Here is a 16659-nt window from a genome sequence, read left to right as displayed (position 1 = left end):
GTTCAGATTAATTCAAAACCTCCCACCCATCACCTTTTGCTTATAGTTTGTCTCTGTAATCTTGTCATCTTCCTCCTGGAGTTTGCTCATAACAGATTTCTTATCATAGTATGTAATACAGTGAAATGTGTGCAGGGACCCTCAAGCATTACATTATTGTAAAAATAAAGCATTCTAGGTAAAAAGACCATCTTCATCAGCACAACCGGGCCCATCAAAGAGAGCAGTATTTTTTTTAGCTCTACCAAAAGGGCCATTTTATGCAAGGCCCTATCGGTCTATCAGTGTTGTTGAGATAGATATCCAGCATTTTGTCGTAAATCTCTATCCCTAGGTATTTGAAGAATACATCCGCCCAGGTCAGTGATGAGTTCATCACCGGCTGCTCCCCTCGATTTCACAGCGCAGCTAAGAGAAACAGACAACACTTGCTCAAGTTTATCGTGATGTCTTATAGCTTGTCAAAGTTCTCTTGGACTTCCTGTATATAAGGCAGATTAATTTGTGGATTATTCATATACAACAGTATATAATCAACATACATTGTAACCAAATGTTGTGCATCCCCGGGCCTGTATAGCTGCACCTCAACATTCCTGCTGCAAAAAAAGGGCTAGAGGCTCCATGGTCATTACAAAAAGTATTGGCAAAAGCGGTCATCCTTGCCTCGTGCCCACCTTCCTTGGCCATTCTTTGGAAATTATCCTGCCAGTTTCAATGCTTGCCATCGGTTCTGGCTGATATGGAGCTAAGTATCTCAGCAGCCACGTTTAACATTAACATTAACATTAACAAGAGCCTATATAATTTGCACTGTGCATGGTTGTTCTCCAGCGTTAGAATGTGTACTATCACTACTTCCCACATAGTAATACAGCTCTCTTGTAGGATGTATTGAATGTCGCTTGAAGTTTTCCAATCACCATTCGGTCAAACATTTTATAGAACTCAGTAGGGAGCCCATCACACCCGGGAGTTTTTTGCGTAGCAAGCTGAGAGATTGTTAATGATATTTCCTGCTAAGTAATGGGGCTACCCAATTCCTTCACCTGGCTATTAGATATGTGTGGCAGGTCGATATTCTGCAGTGTATCTTCTTTTTCATCCAAGTCTTCCAACTGACAGTTCATGTTCTAAATACGCTACTTTGTTCTCTCTAAATGTGCATTTTCCAGGTGAGATTTTGAGCCCTCCTTCACCTAAAGTCTTGACAACTGGAAATAAAACAGTATCATATTATTTCTGACTTCCACCATACCTTAGTCCGATCTATGAAAGGGTCGTCCAAACAGGTGCTCCCTGCTCCTTCAGAACCATCAAAGACCATATTGACACCCTCACTCCAACCTTGGCCAATTTCTGTAATCACCCTTTCGCCACTGGAACTTTCTCCTCTCCCCTTAAGCACTCCCTTGTGCACCCCCTTCTCAAAAAGCTGTCTGCCGACACTACCGGCTCAGCAAACTATCGCCCAATCTCTATCACCACTTTCCTGGGAAAACTCTTGGAAAAGCTGGCCATCTCCCAGCTTACTCTTCACACTGAATCTGTTGGTTGTCTCCGTGACCATCAGTCTGGCTTCAGAGATGACAGAGACATGGAAACTGCTCTCCTGATACCACGTGAAGATCTGCTCTCTAACCTTGATTCCAGCATTCCTTCCTGATCTTTCCTTTGCCTTCGACACAGTCAACCACGCCATCCTGCTCAATTGACTCTGTGAGAACCTGGGCATCATGGATCAGGCCCTGTAGTGGCTGACCTCCTTCCTCTTGGACCACCCTTCCCAGGTCCAACTTGGTCCCTTTCTCTCTATCACCTCTCACTCTAACTGTGGCATTCCCCAAGGCTCTATCCTCTCACCCTGGTTTTCCAACCACTACTTGGCCCCTTAGTCCCACCTGATCTCTACTTTCTCCTCTAACTTTCAGTGTTATGCAGATGACAGTCAGCTTTCCTTCAGGCTCCCGTCAGCCTCCTGTCCTCTCTCGCTCAATCCTGACTGTCCACGAATCAGGATTGGTGCGCCTTCAACAATCTCTGCCTTAATGCCAGCAAGACGGAGATCCTTCTCATTTTGACCCATGCCCCAGTTGTCTCTCTCTTACTCTGACCGCCTGCCTCAATCTACCGTCCTCTACTGTCCGCTCTCTGCAACTAATCCAGAACTGGACTGCGAGACTTATCCTTGGTCTCAAGCCCAGGGAACGTATCTCTCCAGTCGTGAAATCACTCACCACTAGTTCCCAGTGGCTGCAAGGATGAAGTTCAAGACCCTTTTCATTGCACAAGGCTTTCTGGTGCCAGGGCCCACACTACATCCAATGCTCTCTTCCAAAACGCCTTCCTTCTCTAGCCCTTCACTCAGCTACCGCCAACTCTTTAAGGGTTAGACACTTCTCCAAGCATATAGAGGTATAGATCTCTCTCCTCTGCAGGTGCCTCCCTCTGGAATGGCCGTCCTGTCCCTCTCAAACTTGAGCCGGACCACCTGAAGTTCCAGAAACAGCTCCAAACGTTCCTCTTCTCCTCTGCTTTCTCTGTCTCCCTCCCCTGCTAATCTACCTGTCTGCTGTACCTACTGGTTGCTTGGCTACCCTCAGGGTCGTACAGAGTACCAGGCTCTTTCTTGATCAGTCACCCCTGCACTGCCTCCGGGCCTAAAACGCACTTAGGGGCTGTAACTGTAACCCTAAAGTCCCTTGTTCTCCTTGCACTATCCAGAGCCGTGCTGCCCTGGCTGCACTTACGGCATTGCTGCCCTGTTTTCCCTGGCCCTCTAGTAAGACCGTTTGTCTTGTCCTCCCTCTGTCTTCCCTCCCTTTTCTTGTCGCAGCTAGAAACACTTATGTATAGGTGCACTATAATTGGCTTATCATATATCATATCTTGATAACATTAAACTTCATCTGTTCCCCCAGCAGTTTGTAAATGATATTCTGAAAAACACTGGCTGCAAAGATCAACCGAAACGCCATGTGTTTCCCATGAAACATACCCATTGGTGTGATAAACACTGTGCCATCCATCGAGTGTGGATGGAACTTCACCTGATGGTACACTTACCTTGATTTGATGAGCAAGAATATAGAAAAATCATTAATCTCTGCCAACAGGTCATTCATCTTAGAGAAAAAAACCTTTCCTCTACACCGTATTGATTGAATTCACTCAGATCTATGAATATTGTACGGCTGCAGAAGTAAGACTCTGATATGAAGGGGCCATTGTGGTTGCTATAGACTTTTATTAATGTTAAAATAACGGAACGAAAACCCTATCTTGACCTAACTCTAAGAGGGGTTTTCCTGCCTCAAACAAAAATACCAATGTCTCTGTCAGAATGTCCAAAAGCAAACGTCCGCAGTCCTATGTCCGAATCCTAACTCTGTCCCTCACTCTCTCTAGGCTAAAGCAAATCAAACAGGTTTCTTCCTAGTCCAGAGAAATTATTCTCTTCCACTGGACGAAAGGTAGTTCCGGGTTTCAAAAGTTCTCAAAGTTCAGTGTCAACTGGTCTGGAAAATGTATCTCTTTCCTCGTCCGTATATATGGGTCCCAGACCACGGGTGGAAGGCCTGGTTCACCTCTCTACCAAGCAATGTAATAAAGAAGAGTGGTTTGGGGTTCTCCTCCAAATATTTGTGGATCCTTGACCCTGGTTGGCAGACCTGATTCCCTTCTCTACCAGGTACTTCGATGAAGAAGAGTGGTTTGGATTTTTGCCCATCCCTACTGTAGTGTGTCCCTTAACCTGGTTGGCTGACCTGTTTCCCTTCTCTCCCAGGTCTCTTTGTTTCCAGCACAGACTTGGTTTACTCGCCTGCCAAGTTCTGTGTTCATATGTGTTACTCTCACAGTTCTCTTCACAGTAGCTTAATCTCATATGCAGACTTGGTTTACTCTCCTGTCCAAATGAATTATTCTCACAGTTTTCTTCACGTTGCCCTCTGATATTTGACAGACCTGGGTCGTCTTCCCCCCCAAGCACTATCACAAGGAAGATTAGGTATCCTTGTCACATGATATGTCCTTCTCCTGTAAGGGTCCCAGACGCTATTCTCCTTGCCATAGTATCCTGATAACGTTTCCCCTGATCTCCTGTAGGGGTCATACTCTTTCCCCACTTTACATGCACTGTTGCAGTTGCAGTTAGGGTTCCTTGTACCCTCTAGGGACACCCAACCACAGGCTCAACCACAGAAATACCTTTAGGGTCTTGTTAGGGAGAATTCTCATTCTATGGCTAATTTCCCTTACCTATAGAGTCCCCCAGCAGCTTTTCTGGATTTGAAGGGTTGGTTTCTTTTTACCTGCTAAGAGTGAGACTCTTTTTCCCACTCTGTGTTTAATGCCTATGGGATTTTCTCAACCCCATAGGAACCATCTTTATGCACATGTGTTACACAGCACCCTCAGTGCAGTGACACAGGGGCGTCGTAGCGATCCCCCAATCATAGGCTCCATACACTGGGACTGACTACTGTCTCCCAGGGCCTGAAAAGTCCCCATTGACTTTACTAGTCAATTTTTATGAACTAAACCAGTACAACCCATCTTACTATGGAGGTACTGGAAGGGGTAATAATTTTTCCCCTATGTTAATTTTAGAGCATGTACCCTACAGTACCTTAGGACCCCTGGACAGGGTTGCCTCTGCAACTCATGTCGCACTCTATCCTGATAGGCTGGAGGGTCTCCCGCCAAGATGACCACTCCACTGTGTGAGTGACAGCTAGGATGTATGAATGGGTCTCTTTCTGCATAAAAGCAGGGTCCTGAGGACTGGAAGAGCAAGACGTTGCCACTGGAACTACAGAACCGAAGAGGAGAGAAGCCAAAGACACCTGCAACGACTACCACCACCGGTGAAGCCCTGCTGCAGCGTCTCACCACTTTTCTCCACACGACGAGAGGAGATCTTCATCTGCAAGAGCCTTCTTCCCTTGAGCTGGTGGGGCCAACCAGTTTGCACATCGCCTTCCCGAACCTGCTGTGGTCGAAACGCCAGTGCCCCGCACTTGGAGACCGGATAGCCATGCAGCTATCGACCCGGACCGCGATTAAAAGGAGCGTATCTTTTAAACTTTGTTTGGCAGCACCGCGGTTGGTTTCTTCCCTGAGTAGTGCAGTACCTCGAACCTTCCTCCACGACAAGAGCCTCTCTTCCTCTGCTGGATCCCCGAACTACAGGAACTACCAGGAAGAACCGCCACCGCAGGAGCCACTTCTTCATTTTCAAGGTACATTGTTCCACCAGGCCGCCCTTTCTTTGCGGTAGTGCTAAAGGTGTTTTAAATCCTTTACCTACCTGTCGGGTTGGCCGCCCCCTTCTCTTAACATTGTCTGTTTGCTTTCTGCATCCGCCTTTTCAACATCGTTAACCAAAGACTTGACTGCAGCTACAAGAACATTTTGCTCCTGGGCCTTCGTCCTGTACCACTAACTCTGGCACAGTCCTATTGACTCTGGTCACATTTGTTAGACCTGCCATCTCGAGATTGATTCCCAATTCGAACTGTGTGGTGCAACCCTTTCTTATAACTACCCTTTGTTTCCCACTGCATAATCATTGTGAAATGCCATTTTGCTCAGTTTTAATTTGAAGTATTGCCCTGTACTGATGCACTGTCTTGTTGAACTGGTTCACAACTGATGGGAAGTGTTGCTAGGGTGTATAGGAAGCTATTTCTAGATAACTTGTGTTTTTCCTCCCTTGTGAGAAATTGTTAGCGGATCCCTGATGTGTAGTTGTCACTGTGCCGTTTTGCTCAGTTTTCACTCTGGTTCACTTGGTCTACAATTTATATAGGGAGTGTGTATATTTTTCTATTTGACTTAATTTAACTTGCTTAATACTTGTGATACATGTACTTTCTTAGAAGTGTATACAATAAATATATATGTACTTTTTAACTACAAAGCTTTGGTCAGTGTTTCCTTGTGCCATAGTACAGTAGGCCTATTGTGTAAACCCTGAATACTGCTCATCTCCCTCTTGAGATAAGTCTGACTGCTCAGCCACAGCTACCAACTAAATCTTTGTGGTACAGACTGATACCAAAGGGGATTTATTGCTCTCATCTGTAGTCCTAATCTGGTGTAGTTCTCCCTAAGGGAACTGCACTGGATTCTGCCTAACACTGGTGTACAGCGGTGAGGATAAAAGTATTGGATTTACATTTTAGAGTTCTGCTAGTGCTCTGGTTCAAATAACCACAAGGCTGACTATCACAACAAGTTTATTTTAAATAAAAGTCAAAATTATGGAAAGTTACAGCCAGGGGACCCTCCTCACTAATACTGCTGATTATTTAAGGGTTCTGTGTAGACAGAAAGGTCTTCCTGTCAAAGGCAAGAAACAAGAAATGATTGATAGACTGTTAGAGAAACAAAGTCTGGATAGTGGTGCTGTAGTGCCCACTACTCCAGCAAATGTAGCAAACAGTAATGAGGATAATGTTGAAGATGTTATTGTTGAAACAGATGAGGAAGAGGAAGATAAATATGTCACCCCCTCTGGCCCTCTACCTGCTCAAAGGCCTCAACCTGTAGCTACTGGACCTTTAACAGCTCCCACATTAAGTCCTGAATTTATCTCTCTAGAAAAAATGAGACTTGAACTTGAATTCAAAGGATTTAGTGCCCAAACTGAACAGAGACATCAAGAACTAAGGCTCAAAGAAATGGAGCTCAACCATGAGCTTGAGATGAAGAAATTGTCTTTGGAAAACGCTTCTCTCCCTGAATCCTCTAGATCTTCCAATCCAAAAAGAGCCCGGATGCCTAAAGAGATTGTGGGTATGTATGAACCTAAGTTGGATGTATTAGATTGGCTTGCTATGTTTGAATATTATCATGGGCTCCAGGATATCTCAGGGATTTTGAATCAGTTGATCCCCAGGTTATTCTCTAGGCTCCCCCCTGTTGCATCTGATGTGGTGATGGAGTTGGGGGAGTTGGGGGAGGTGGATAGGATGGATTATGAATGTGTAAAGCTAGCTTTAATAGCTAGATTTGGGAAGACTCCTTCGCAGTACCTTAAGAGGTTTAGGACCCTCAAAAAGCATGATAGTACCCCTTGGGCTACTTGGGTGAATGAATGTTTGAAGAACTTAGAGGGATGGATTAAGGGTTACAGAGTTAACACTTATGAAGGAATGAGAAATCTTGTTATGATGGAGTCTATCTATGATGCCTGCTCTCCTGAGCTCAGACAACACTTGGCTGATTCAAAGGAACTTGATCCTAGAAAGTTAGGCCAGGCTGCTGACTTGTGGGTTGCCAACCGGGCTACTCCCAAGGAATCTGGGGTCACTCAGAAAAAGGATGAGGGAAAGCAGCCACCAATAGAGAACCAAGAGAATTCTAATACTTCCCATACCAAAGAGGGCCACAAACAACAAAATAACCAGGGTAAGCCCAAGGGGAAACCAAATAGGGCTAGTGAGACCTCTGGTGTTCAACCAGAGAGAGGTCAACAGAAACCCCCATTCCAGAGAGCATTTGGAACATGCTATGTCTGTGGGGCAACTGGCCATATCAAAGGAGATCCCAGGTGCAAGGGTAAACCTGCAGGGATCAGCACAGTTTCCTTAGCCTTCTCCTCAGAGGAAGACGTACAAATGGCTAGTGCTCACTTTCAATTTTTTGCTGAAGAACCCTTGAGTCTTCAAGCAACTGTATCCTTAGAGTCCATGGGTCTGGTTAGCAAACAGAATAGGGGTGTGTATGACCCCGTGCCAGAAAACTCTAAAGTATATTACATGGACAGTTTTCTTGTCAATTGACAGGATACCCCTGCCAGAAGAGACACTGGGGCCAGCAGAACAGTAGTGGATGAAAGCTTTTTCAAGCCTGAGGATGTTGCTAAGGCACCCAAAGGTCCCACTAACTTTTCTGGAGGTCCTGTCCAGTTGGTTCCTATTCTACCAGCCCTCATTCAGTGTAATAACATGACAGTGAGGATTCCTGTCAGTGCTCAGACTGAGGTGCCTGGGAGAGTCCTGTTGGGGAATGATCTAAAATCTCTAGGAGTAGTATCCAGTACCCCCAGGCCTCCCAGTATGGAGAAGCAGAACCTAACCAAATTGGCTAGAGAGGCCACCTTAAGGGACCACTCTAAGCATATGGGAACCTCTACAGAGAACCCCACTACAAGCCCTGGTGTTAGTAAGTTGACCTCTAACCCAGGCAAATTTCAGGCTAGTATGTTAGGGAAATGGGAGCCCCAACCAAGCTCCATCATTGTCCCCCCAGTTTTACAGTCTCTGACTCCCTCTGCTTCTGAGGAAGAGGTGGATAGACCAACTGGGCCCCTCTCTAGGCCTAAGAGAACTGGTAATTCTCAGTGCTGGTGGAAAACCAGAAAAAAGAAGTCTAAGGCCAAAAGCTTTCAGACTGTTGGACCTTCTACAGAAGACTCCACCACAAATCCTAGTATTAGGAGGGAAGCTCCTAAAGTAGGTGAGGTTAGATCTAAGAGGAAGGGGAAGCAGGTACATTACCTAACCCCATCCCCTCCACCCAAGAGGCCTAAGACCCAACCTCCTCCCGACAGAGAGGTGGTGAGGAAGCCTGGAGGCCCCTCTAGATCTAAGGGAATCCTTTATAAGGACCCCTTGAAAAAGCCTAACACAGGTTCAGGAGTTGTACCAACTTCTGAGGGACTGGTCAACCAGATCCCCTATACATTTAAAAAGAAAGATGTTTCTCAAAGGGTTTGTAGGTCATATAGCTTACAAAGGAAAACCTTTGATTTTACCATTGAGCACAGGTCCGGATGTCACCACCAAAATACTGATGGTCTCTCCAGGATGTTTAAAACCGACTAGAGGTATGAGACTCATCCAGGAGTGGATCAGATCCTCCTGTCCCTTAGTCAGGGGGGCGAGTGTTAGGGAGAATTCTCATTCTATGGCTAATTTCCCTTACCTGTAGAGTCCCCCAGCAGCGTTGCTGGATTTGAAGGGTTTGTTTCTTTTTACCTGCTAAGAGTGAGACTCTTTTTCCCACTCTTAGGCATTTTTGCTATGTGTGTCCTCGGCTATTTTTGTGTTTAATGCTTATGGAATTTTCTCAACCCCATAGGAACCATCTTTATGCACATGTGTTACACAGCACCCTCAGTGCAGTGACACAGTAGTGTCGTAGTAGCCCCCAAACATAGACTCCATACCCTGGGACTGACTACTGTCTCCCAGGGCCTGTAAAGTTCCCATTCATTTTACTAGTCATTTTTTATGAACCAAACCAGTACAACCCATCTTACTATGGAGGTACTGGAAGGGGTTAATAGTTTTTCCCCTATGTTAATTTTAGAGAATGTACCCTACAGTACCTCTCTAAAAGGTTTCTGGCTGGTGGCAGTGGTTACTACCAAAAATATTCGACCGCAAATATTTCTTTATGGGATTTTCCCATTGTTCGAGGCTACCAGTTTGCACATTGCCTTCCCGAACCTGCTGTGTTCGAATCACCAGTGCCCCACACTTGGAGACCGGATAGCCATGCAGCTATCGACCCGCTTTCTGCATCCACCTTTTCAACATCGTTAACCAAAGGCTTGACTGCAGCTACAAGAACATTTTGCTCCTGGGCCTTTGTCCTGTATCACTAACTCTGGCACATGCCTACTGACTCTGGTCACATTTGTTAGACCTGCCTTCTCGAGATTGATTCCCAATTCGAACTGTGTGGTGCAACCCTTTCTTATAACTACCCTTTGTTTCCCACTGCATAATCATTGTGAAATGCCATTTTGCTCAGTTTTCATTTGAGGTATTGCCTATACTGATGCACTGTCTTGTTGAACTGGTTCACAACTGATGGGAAGTGTTGCTAGGGTGTATAAGAAGCTATTTCTAGATAACTTGTGTTTTTCCTCCCTTGTGAGAAATTGTTAGAGGATCCCTGGTGTGTAGTTGTCACTGTGCCGTTTTGATCAGTTTTCACTCTGGTTCACTTGGTCTACAATTTATATAGGGAGTGTGTATATTTTTCTATTTGACTTAATTTAACTTGCTTGATACCTGTGATACATGTACTTTCTTAGAAGTGTATAAAATAAATATATATATACTTTTTAACTGCAAAGCTTTGGTCAGTGTTTCCTTGTGCGATAGTACAGTAGGCCTATTGTGTAAAGCCTGAATACTGCTCATCTCCCTCTTGAGATAAGTCTGACTGCTCAGCCACAGCTACCAACTGAATCTTTGTGGTACAGACTGATACCAAAGGGGATTTATTGCTCTCACCAGTAGTCCTAATCTGGTGTAGTGCTCCCTATTGGAACTGCACTGGATTCTGCCTAACAGGTCTTGGCTGCAGCCCCTGGTCAGTCGCAGGCTTTCCCATGACTCTCTTTGGCTCATCGGCGCTGTGGAGCTCTCTCTGACATCAGGGGAGTTGCTAGGTCTGGAAAAGACCCGGGGCTAAGCTGATGTCGGAGCTGTCGGGATTGGGGGCTAGCTAGTCTTTTGGCTGTAGCTCCTGAGATTCTATCCGGGGCTACAACCAAAAGACCAGGGGCTATAGCCCCCTTAGCCCCCCCCCTAGCAACGCCTCTGTCTGACATATTGCAGTGGCTCTGCAGCTCCTAACCCTCTTCAGCGTGTCTTTCCCTTCCGAACTGTATGATCCTGCAGTGCTATGCTGCCAGCGCTCTCCCCAGCCAGCCTCTCGGTTCTCAGTCTCTTGGTGTCTACCCTGGACATTGTGTTTCTCAACTTCCAGCGCTTCAGTCTCCCCCTGCTATTCTCTGACGGTAAGCATCTAATAATGTTTGTAGTTGGTGACTAGACCGTTCATGCAAGGTCATTTGATTGATCCCTGTGGATCTGCACCACTTCCTTGTCACAGTTTCTCGGCTTGGATCTTCATGATAGCTGCCTCTGTTCTTCCTTGTCCCAGTACTTCCTACTTCTGAGTCCTATAGAAGTACATGAGATAGGAGGATAGGTATAGAGAAAGAAGTGGTGAAGGAGAGGTCTAGGTGTTAGGCAGATACTGGGTTCTGTCACTGTAGTCGTCACTGGTCCCACAGGGGGTTTCCCCTTTCATGGGATCCACCTGCTTAGTACCACGCCAGTGTGATATTGGGTAGCAGCCTAACCTCCCTGGCCTCATGGGAGGCGGCTGGCCCTATGGAAGCAGTGATGACATCCTGGGATTCGTCACAATACCCTTTCCGCACCATGGCTCTTCCTCACCAATGTTATTGGATTAACACACTGGGAGGCATGTGATGGCTCAATAATCCCTTCTTTCATCATCCTCTTCATCTTTATGTCCTCTTCTGTTCTGTGCACCAGGGGAATGGTCCTGACGTTAGCTATACTTTAGCGGTGGGATTCAATTGAATTACATGAGAAACTTTCAAAGACAACCAGTCTCAGCTCTAAATGCTTTGGGAGCCCATATCAGTATGTCGTTAGAGGAACCTCCTTACAATCTGTCGGTCAAATACACAGAACAGAGTTGTTCTGGATTTTCTGGATCGCGTTTGATGCCCAACAACAAATTCCCACCTTTGTTGGTAACGTACACCACCCTGGCACGATCCCTCACTTTGAACTCAAAGGTTTCTATTGAAGTTCTCCAATATCTCAAAACATTAAATAATCAATATACTAGACATGGTAGCCAATAATGGATTCACTTCTTCGATCTTTTATCCGTCCGTATTACCAAAGTGACCATAGTGTAAAGTACTTAATTCTCAAGTACAACCGCAGGATATCCCTTTCAGACAAAGAGTCCCCAATTCACAATGTGATGTGAACAGACCAGCAGCCACTGCCTACATGGATTCTAGGGGTACATTCTAAGTGACAGGTCTTAAAAGGACTGTCACATAAAATAGTTTTACGGTAAAATGAAACTTAAAGGCTTCTGCTTGGCAGACATCTGAAAAGACTCTTGACTTCCTTGTGCTGTCGCCTTCACCGTGCACCGTGCTTGTGCAGACCTGGTGCAATGGAAAGTTGCAGCAGAATGAGTGCATTCCTGACTGCACCCCTCTTAGAAGCAGGGCATCACTCAGGAATGCGCTCAGTATAGCTGATGGCACACCTCAAAACACACATTTAGTTTTAGGGGACAAGTACATGTCCAATGTGGCTCCTGCATGTGCTGATCGCTTTGAGGATTGCCCGCAGTAAATAACATGTTCTTTTTCGCTACTTTTGAGGGCAGATGTCTCACAAAAGTAGATTATTTTCAGAGCAGGAAAGTAACTTCGCCCCAGGTAAAATATTTAACTGATCTCGAAAGGCTTCACATTCCATCATCTACTCTCAGTCTGGCAAATAGAAAGCCAGCGCTGAAGATTCTGGAACATGACCTGTGTGATTTTATTTGCTGTTTCCCTTTTATTTGCACATATTTTGCTTGTTGAGTCTGCAGCTGAGGCCCCCACAGAAAAGTGAACAACCCGTGTTCCTCTGAGGCACCCTGAGTCACTTGGGTTCAGGTCAAAACGTTTTACCTCTTTATCAAGTCGGACTGGCTCTGGGGGCTCCATTGCTTGGTGGTGGCATATGTGAACCTCTTGTGGGATGCAGCTTGCTGTGCACCAAAGGTGTTCCACCGAGGGCTTCCTGTGTACAACTGCATAGGGTCCCTTCAGAACAGATATTTCTCCTGAGTGAGAGTGAATGTGATAATAGGGTGGCCATGTCTGGCCCTGGGCATTCCCTGCCTTTTAAATACCAGGACCATCTATTACCAATTTGTGAATAGTCTCTTCATTCAAACTAGAATCCGCCCCTGCCACAAAGCCACGGAAGAAGGAGACCATGAAAGTTGAATGAGGGAACCTCCGCTAATTAAATGGTTGCTAAAATGTTTGAATGCTTGGGGAGGAAGGATAGCTCAGGGGCAACGCGCTTGTCATGGAAATAAGACAACGCAGTGCGACATTCCGTGCTCTGAAACACTTGTGCATGGGTGCGATACAAATAAAATATCATATCATATAACACAGGTTTGAATCCCGATCCCGTGCTTAAAAACCACTTGCTGGTATTAAGCGTGCTATAAAAGAAAATGGTACAACTATAATGGTGCAACCCTGTGACGTGTGCCTAGATTCTCTGGTATACCACCAAGAACACAGCCAAATGAATGTTGATACTCTGAGGTGTGTGTTTGGTGTGTGGTCTTCAAAGCCTGCCGCTGCTGGACCATGCCAGTACCTTCCATCACTGGAGCTGCGTCCAAACCACTGCAACACTCCCCAGCATTTATTTTTCATCACTACATCATCTTCATTGGCTCCACAGCTGTCCTGCTTGATTCAGGATCTTCAGTGAAGCATCAGTGCTTGTATTCAGGCAGAGAATCATTGAAGGGAGCATCCTGAGCAGCAGGAAAGCAGATGAGCTGCATGATCAACAAGGCACTGTCTTTGCTATTGAATGAGGTTCGGAGAGTCGTGTTGTTCTAGGTAATGAGTTAGCATCTAGTCAGCTTCAAGACATGGCTCTGTGCGGTCTGAGGTGGTGCTCCATGTGCTACCATGCGAAGGTTCCAATAGGTTTGGAACAGCAGTGCAAGTCAATGTTCAAGTTGGGTTGAGGTGAGGTTCTGCTGATTCAATGCAGTGCTCAAAGAAGCGGTGAGTCGAAGGCATCTGCTGCAGTGAGATGGTGTTTGAATGGAGTGGGTGGTGAGCACCTCTGGTGTGATGTGGTGCCAAACTAATTTGAAGGTTGCAAGCTGTGGTTTGAAGATGTGGAAGAGTGCCAAAAGCAGCACTGTGGGTCCTGGGTTAATTAAAAAACATCAAGGATGGTTGACTCAGTTCAAAGATGGCTTGAAATGGTGAAACAGGGGTCCAGGCTGATTTGGGCTTCTGAGGGTGCTGTGAGTCTCACTCCAGGGGCTGTAGGAAAGGTGAGTCTTTCTTGCTCTGCATTCCCAGTCCAGGTGTTTGGCTGGCACCTGCAGGGGTTCCTTCATCACCTGTGAGGAACATGGCTCCAGTGCAGCTAGCAGAGCCACATACCTTGGTTGGTCCACAGTCATTCACCTCCAGTGTTCCTTAAGGAAAGTTAGGGGACAGAGCTCTCCTGTAAGTTAGATGCACCTGTCTTCAGCTCTATGGGAGAGGACTCTGAAATGAAGTGCACTCTCAACAGAGATTCACAGATGTCTTCTTCTTGATTTTCATGGAAGAATCTAGGAAAGAATCAAGAAAGGAGTGGGGGGATCACATTTTATAAAGGTAAAAGGTCACAGGGGACTGGACAGAAGCAGGCCTGCTGTAAAATGTCTAATCCATATCGCTGTAACAAGTGACCCTTACCTTTGTGCATCATACCCAGGATGCCCAGTTCCATGGGAAATGGTAGGTACAGGAACAAATGAGAGCCCCACAGAAAAGCAAGACAGTGGACCCCTTTCTCAAGCCAACTTCTTCCTCTCTGGCTACCCGAACACTGCCCCTTACTAAGCCTTCACTGCAAAGGTGCTCTGGTGTGCATTACCCTGGTGTGAGGCTGGTCTTTGTTATTTGAGTGCCACTTTGAAGCCTGGTTTCCAGGAGATCTCCTGGTGAGTGCTCCTTTAGCCTAAGAGGAGGTGTTACCCTACCTCCTAAGGAATGGAAGTAAGGCAGCATCCAGGCTATTGTCTCACTGGGAGCAGCACAGGCAGCCAGACTAGCCATGAATACATATTGCCCTCACATAGCTGGTCTGTGCTCACCAGGTTGACACTTGTATGATATCAAATCGGTGTGGCTTTACTAAATGTGTGCACTTATCAGTCACTAAACCATAACCGCAAACACAATTACTTTTGGATAAAAGGCACATAAATTAACTTGTAGCCCATGTATGCAATGACTGTGGGCCACTGCAGCTGTCAGTAATGCACATGTGAGCTTTGAAAATGCCCTGTAGCACTGAAGAGCAAGTGCTGCAGATGTCAGGAGGCTCGCTAGGCAAAGGTGCATGGATGCCTGAATGTTTGGCAGGGAGCTTTATGAAAGGGGGTCTGATTAGCAGACCACCATTTCTGAGACAGAATAAACCCCAACCTACAGATAGTTGTGATGCCTAGACTCGGATACTGAAATCAGCAGGATTTAAGTGGTACGCTCCTGTGTAGATTATTCATTAGTCATGCACCAATTAAACAACTCCAGCTACAAACCATATGCAGATAACAGCATGCATACAACATGTACAGAGGCATCCAGACATATAAAGCAAGAATTCTTCAAAAGCACATTCCCAGTAACACTCTGAGACTTTGGGCCTCATTACGACTTTGGAGGTAGCCATGGCGCAATTAGCGCCATGGCTGCCTCCAAAATCGTGTCTGGGTCCGACCTGGTGGAGTGGGGACTTACCGGGACATTTTGCCCTTGGCAGTCCCGGTAAGTCCCCATTCCAAATGCCATTCCCCATTGGGCTCAATGGGAATGGGGAAGTCGGTAATTACGGGGCTGCTAATGGCAGGCCTGTAATTAGCGCCCTGGTCCCCTAACAGGACCCGTAAGGGACGTGTGGTTCGACCACAAGTCCCTTGCGGTTCCCGCTAAGGGACCTCGGAATTGGGTGGTAAGGGATTACCGGCACCAGTCTCCTTACCGGTGCCCGGTATCCCTTACAGCCCACCTCGTAATGAGGATTTTTTTTTTTTTTTTCTTGACGAGGAACATTTTGTTTTCCCTACTAGTGAAAGGGAAGGTGTCGTCCAAAAGAAGGGAATCGTTTTTCTGGACCAAGAAGATCGCCCTTTTTTTCCTTAGTTGATCTAGAGTGTAAGGGAAGGAAATAGGTTTTGGCGCAATGGTGGACCATTTGCTTTTGATAAGACATCCTGACAGAATCCTTAGTTTGTTTGAGACAGGGAAACCCCTCTTTGAAATAGGCATAGCCAGGGTTTTCCTTTTATTTTGATTTAAATAAAGGTCAATAAAAAAAGACATGCCACCTGTGTGTCAGGTCCCAGGATAACCTTATGTAAGAAGGCTAAAGATTTCCATTTCATCTGAGCTGCTATTGAAAGAAGCCCAAATTCATACCTAATAACAGGAGTTGGGCCACAGCTACTCAGGCATTGTGCTTTTCTCCATATTTGACCCTCTAAGGGCTGCCATTCCTTATCCTTATCCTTATAATCATATAGCAGATCAGTGTCATAGAGTAGTGCTGGTTACACCTTGGCCCTATAATAATTAACTAGCAGTGCCCATGGGAATGTACCATATTTTTAAATCAATATTTTCAATTGGGTAACAAAGAGCTCAATTTTCGTTTTCATACTTTCGAGATATAACTTTTTACTAGGGCCATTATAAATTGTAAACCCCAAGTATGAAAATCCATCACGTCCAATTGGTCTCCCTTGATTCTGGACATAAATGGGATGTTCTTGCCACCATTCCAACAAATCATGACCTTAGTTTTCAATGTATTTATTGATAGGTCATGAAGATCCATAAAACATTGTTCCAGAGTATTGACGACCGAAAAGTGTTTGGCCACAAATAACCAAATCATCCGCGTATGCAAGTTAATGGATATGCACAGAACCTACGCGCGTAGGAAAGGCTCTGGAGTTCTTCATATAGACACCTAAATTGGCCAAATATAAATTACACAGTTTAGGCACCAAGACACAGTCCTGGGGTACTCCTCTACTTGA

This window comes from Ambystoma mexicanum, chromosome 8 (genome assembly GCF_040938575.1).
Source record: "Ambystoma mexicanum isolate Mex_15411 chromosome 8, UKY_AmexF1_1, whole genome shotgun sequence".
NCBI classification, from domain to species: domain Eukaryota; kingdom Metazoa; phylum Chordata; class Amphibia; order Caudata; family Ambystomatidae; genus Ambystoma; species Ambystoma mexicanum.
This window is presented reverse-complemented; position numbering follows the sequence as displayed.